The sequence below is a fragment of the Capra hircus genome, chromosome 11 (assembly GCF_001704415.2).
Source record: "Capra hircus breed San Clemente chromosome 11, ASM170441v1, whole genome shotgun sequence".
NCBI classification, from domain to species: Eukaryota; Metazoa; Chordata; class Mammalia; order Artiodactyla; family Bovidae; genus Capra; species Capra hircus.
In genome coordinates this window covers 88,967,043-88,972,752 of record NC_030818.1, presented here as the reverse complement: position 1 = coordinate 88,972,752, position 5,710 = coordinate 88,967,043, and the positions used below count along the sequence as shown (strand labels likewise).

The window sequence follows — 5,710 nt, the reverse complement described above, 5'->3', positions numbered from 1 at the left end:
CCAGGTTGAAGAGAGCACACTGCAGGCCATAGATAGTCAGTGCAAGTTTCACGACCTTCTGGGGATAAAGGATGTAAGTGAGCAGTGGGAGAGGTAGATTCTGAGGATGGGCTCAGACTTCCCTTCTATGTCATCTTTTGCAGGATGGCTGAAATCTAAGCCATGAACAGAATTTATGCAAGTTGATCAGATGGAAGGGTTTCTCCAGTGGCTCAAAGGGGAAGAATCCTCCTGCCAATGCAGGAGAGGCAGAAGATGTGGGTTCTATCCTTTGATCAGGAAAATCCCCTGGAGGAGGAAATGGCAACCCAGTCTGGTATTCTTGCCTGGGAAATCCCATGGACAGAGGACCCGGGTGGGCTACAGTCTATGGGGTCACAAAAGAGCAGGACATGGCCCATCGGCTAAACACCAACAACAAATGGAAGACTATAAGGTCATGAGAAAGGTGACAGTAGCTCAGTCGTGTCCAACTCTTTGGGACTCCATGGACTGTAGCCCACCAGGCTCCTCTGTCCATGAATTCTCCAGGCAAGAATACTGGACTGGGTTGCCGTTTCCTCCTCCAGGGGATCTTCCTGACCCAGGGATTGAATCTGAGTATCCTGCATTGCAGGCAGATTCTTGACCGTTTAAGCCACCAGAGAAGCCCCATGAGGTCATGAAGCAAGGGATAATTAAAATTGAACTGCTGAAGGAGGAAGATAAGTAGTCTTGAAGGCACAGGAGGAAAAATGAAGAGGGGAAAGGCCAAGGAAGCCGAAGTGAGATGAACAGAGAAGGATTCATGTAGCTCTGAGCCCAGGTGAAGAGCCCACGGAGAACAGCAGCTGCCGCTCAGGACTCATGCCCGGTTTGCAGTCTCTATTACAAATGAGATCACTTCAATTAAATAAGTGTATGTGGCATAATCATGTGCTGCCACCCCTTCATTTTCTAAATTGCTGTCCCCAGGACAGAGGTCAGAGAGCAGAAAGAACATCTGCTGTAAAATAAATCAGAGACGTTCTGGTTGACTGCTACTGCTTCTGCCAAAATGTTTGCTGGTTTCGGCAACCCCCCCTCTCAGGCAGAACAGCCTGCTTAGTTCCCCAGGAACCTCAGCCAACTTCTCAGGTATGTTCAAGTCACACATTGATCCATTCCCTTATTAAACAACCATTATTGATCACCCACTATGATAACCCGCACAGTTTCTGCACTCATGGACACATTATTCCAGAGGGTGGACACAGACAACAAACAAGTAAACAAACAAGGGACACATGTGATAGTGATCAATGTTATGCAGGGAATTAAAACAGCAGGGAGCAGTTAGAGAGCTGACACTGAGCTTTGTTAGGCAGCCTTCCAATATCACTTCTGGGGAGCCCTATCTCTTGGTATTCACACCCTTGTGCATTTCTTAATTCTTGAGTTTAGACTAGTCATTTATTGCCAGAAATAAATTAGACAAAAGTTATAGAACATCACTTCTATTAGGCATTCGTGTTCAGGCATATAAGACTCTTTACTACCCCATGAACGGTAGCCTGCCAGCCTCCTCTGTCCATGGGATTTTCCAGGCAAGAATACTGGAGTTGGTTGCCATTTCCTCCTCCAGGGGATCATCCCAACCCAGGGTCCGAACCCATGTTTCCTGCATCTCCTGCTTTGGCAGGCGGGTTCTTTATCACTGAGCTATGTGGGAAGCCCTCCTTCTATTATTAGGCTATAAAAGAATATGACTTCAACCTGTTCAAATGCTCTCTTTGCTTCTTCTCTTGGGTTTGATCTCAAGAAAGCCACTGTGCTCTGAGATTCTGTTAGGAGAGGCAAGGAAGTGAGGGTGGCCATCAAGGAATGGAGGCCATCCACTCAACATCCCTGAAGCAACCAAATCTCTCAGTAACCACATGAGTGAGCTTGGAATCGGATCATCAGCCGAACCTTCTGAAGAGGCAGTCTGCAACCCCTATCAGCATTTTCCTTGCAAGCTTGTGAGAAACCAGAAGCAAAGGACCCAGCTACATTGCAGAGCCATGGAAACTAGTCCCTTTTCAATAGAATCACACCCCTTCAAAACAAACAAACAAACAAACAAACAAAAACAACACAGGGTTTATACTACATACACAATTTTCCTTGGAAATGTTAATATCTGTATAGTGATGAGCCTTCTCCTTCAAAAATAGGAGCTTGTTTCCATTTAGCATACTTGTGTTTTCCTGTCCCTCAGGAGTAATTTATAAATTTTTCTTGTTGTAGGTAACATACATTCCCAAGTTCATTCTTAAGTATTTTGTTTGTTGTTTTCATTCATATGTTTTATATGTGTGTGTTTATATATATTTATATATGTTTCATATGTAAGCTACATATTCTATTATTTTAATAAACCCCTTCTTTATTATAAAGTATGCACACCCCTTTATTAGCTTGATTTTCTTACTGTTTACAGCACTTTTTACCTAGGAATGTAAGCATTTCATCCACAAGTAGTCAGTTTTATTACCTGTTTACAAAGTTGTATGTCTTCAGTTTCTTCCTCTTATCATATTGCATTGGCCAGAACATCAGGAAGCAGTCATCAGAAAATAACTTGAAAGGTGCGGGGTACATAAAAATAAACTAGATCTTTGAGGTCACTGTCCTCACAGGGTTGAATGAAAGACTGGAGCTTGAAGAGAAAGAGCCTGAATAAACGGGACCACTCACGCAGCTTCCCTTTCCTTTAGAGCATGTTGCCCTAGCTGTCAGCTATCACATAATTATTTAGGAGTTTTGGTCTCTTTCCCCCCATAGAATATAAACTCTCCTGGGGCAACATAAATGTCTTGAAGTCATCAATGTTTTCTCAGGTCCTAGAATGTGCAGGTATTCACTCAATATTTGGTGATGAATTCAAACTGGGGTGGGCAAATCCAGGCACACCACCCTCCCTGCGCCCCCCTCCCTGACTGGTTCAATAAGAGAAGTCTCAGCAAACGCAGCCCCCTTCCTCCCACTGGTTGGCACAGTCTCCCGGGGTCCCTGTTGCACTGCTGACCAAACTCGCCCGATGCAGCAGGAACCAAGCGTCTCACAAAACCTAAAACAGCTACTCCCTCACCTTTTATAATAGAATGTCTGGTGACCTCTCAGTTCAAGAATGAATACCTGAATGAGGAGGCAGAGGAAGGAGAGGGTAGGATGAATTTAGGGACCGGGTGTAAAAAGGGGCTTCCCAGGCAGCTCAGATGATAAAGAATCTTCCTGCAATGAAGGAGACCTGGGTTTGATCCCCGGGTGGGGAAGATCCCCCTAGAGAAGGGAATGGCTGCCCACTCCAGGACTGTTGCCTGGAGAATTCCGTGGACAGAGGAGTCTGGCTGGCTATGGTCCATGGAGTTGCAGAGTTGGACATGACTGAGCGACTAAAACACACTCTTGTGCAAAATAGATAGCTGGTGGCAAGCTGCTGTATAGCACAGGGATCTCAGTGCAGTGCTCTGTGACGGCCTGGAGGGATGGCGTGGAGGGCGGGAGGGAGGCTCAAAAGGGAGCGAATATATATACACTACAGCTGATTCACTTGTACAGCAGAAACTAACACATCTTAAAGCAACCATACTCCAGTTCAAATAAAAACAGAGAATGAATACCGGAAACCAGAATCTTCTTTCCCAATAGTTCTAATCTAGTAGAATTATGTGTTGATCTCCTGGTGTAACCAAAGGTGATGGACTCTGCTTTTTTCCCATCAAAGGAGGATTCGGCCCTTTCCCTGCTCAAGGGCAGGCTTGCTTTTTCCGGGGAAAATGTTACCTCTCACGACCGCCCTGACATCTCAGTGTGCATGCTGAGGGGTCACCAGGACCAGTGGAAACACAGGACCAGGGTATCAGAAGGGCAAGGAGCAAGGGTGGCCAGAAACACGGGATGCCCCTAGAGTGGAGAAGCTCCCGGGCTAGGGGGACCTGGCCCCCTACCCAGCCCCCAGCCCCGGAACCAGGCCTGACCCTTCATCTCTCTGTGCAGACTACACCCAGAGCCCCTCCCCAGGTCCCCAGGGCCATGTGCTCTGTGTTAGCTCCACCGTAGATCCAGTAAATGTCACCCTCCACGCTCTCCATGACCAAATTAGTCCTCGCCTCTGTCGGCCGCTGTCGGGCAGCCTCCACCCTCAGACCGCTCCCCGCCCAGGGCTTGTTTACCGGGAAGCAGTGAGGAACCGCAGACCCCAGGCAGACTTCAGGAAGCACCTCGGAGCCGAGCATCACGGCCGGCTCTGCTACCAAATAAGGCAGCTCAGGCCCCTGCAGCTGGTCCACAACGCTGTGGGCGTGAGCCCCGCGCTCCGAGGAGCGCACATCTCACTGGGCCAGTCCTGCGCTCAGTGCGCTCCCAGGAACGCCCCTGCGCTCTGGGATGTCTCACTGCTGGGTCATCCATCACCGGCCGGTGCTCCGACAGGCCAGCTGTCTGGGATGCGCAGGAGCCTCTCCTGTTTGCTGTCACATAGCAGCGCCTCCCTGCTGGGCTGCTTTCCTCCCTTGAGCACCGCGATGTCCCCGCTGGAACCGGCTACATCTGCACGAAAGCGGACGGGGGCCTCTGGACTTTGGGCTTGGATTTTCCCTCTGTTCCCTGGGCAGGTTTTATTCTAACTGAAAGTGTTTATTGAATAAAATGAAGTCTGCTCAGAGTGATTTTAAAAAGTGCCAAAAGCACCATACCACAAATACCTATCACATACACACATATGCATACACATCACATACATACATGTATCACACACACACAGGACTTCCCCTGATGGCTCAGTGGTAAAGAATGTGGCTGCTGATATAGGAGACCCTGGTTTGATCCTTGGGTCAGGAAGATCCCCTGGAGAAGGAAATGGCCACCCACTCCAGTATTCTTGCCTGGAAAATCCTATGGACAGAGGAGCTTGGTGGGCTCTAGTCCATGGGGTCACAAAGAGTCAAACACAAATTAGCAACTGAACAACAAATCACACACACACACACACACACACACACACACACAGAGGCATGGATAGGCACCTCCTTGGCTATTATCACCCCACACAGTCCAGGAGGAGTGGAGTTCCAAGATTAGGAAGAGTACTGAGTTCAAAGGGAGAAGAATGTCCCCATGTTATATTTCAGTCATGCATGGGCATCCTAAGGCACTTCAGTGTGTCTGACTCTTTGTAACGTCATGGGCTCTAGCCCACCAGGCTCCTCTGTCAATGGGATTCTCCAGGCAAGAATACTGCAGTGGGTTGCCATTTTCTCCTCCAGGGGATCTTCCCCGTCCAGAGATTGAACCTGTGTCTCTTGTGTCTCCTGCATTGGCAGGTGGATTCTTTACCACTAGCACCACCTGGGAAACCCCGTATTTCCATCAGTGGGGCTCAACAACCAGCAGAAGGTGAGGAACCCATGTGGTCAGAGCTGACCCTGAGACGGCGTCTGAATCTCAGAACACCTTGCCAGTTGTCCCTGGATGGCATTCTCTGTGAACTCTACATCAAACAGCCTGCTCAGCAGTGTTCTTCAGTATGTAGGGGGTCAGTCGGTGTCTCTGTTAAACAGAAGGATGACTTGATGATCAGACGAGCAAATGACTGGATGAATACTTTGCAGGGAGAATAGTTAAGAAGAAGACGGAGCTTTGATCGGTTTGCCCGTCATTGGCTCAGGGAAAAAGTTACATAACCCAACCAAATACCTTTGTAAGAAAC

At 48.2% G+C, this 5,710-nt stretch overlaps 1 long non-coding RNA gene across 1 annotated transcript; it reads right to left on the bottom strand.

Moving 5' to 3' along the window:
• On the bottom strand, positions 590-4,340 carry LOC108637115. The gene is made up of 3 exons (XR_001918756.1): positions 4,176-4,340; positions 2,495-2,659; positions 590-864 (listed from the first exon to the last, which is right to left on the bottom strand). It is a non-coding gene; the product is annotated as an uncharacterized LOC108637115 (long non-coding RNA).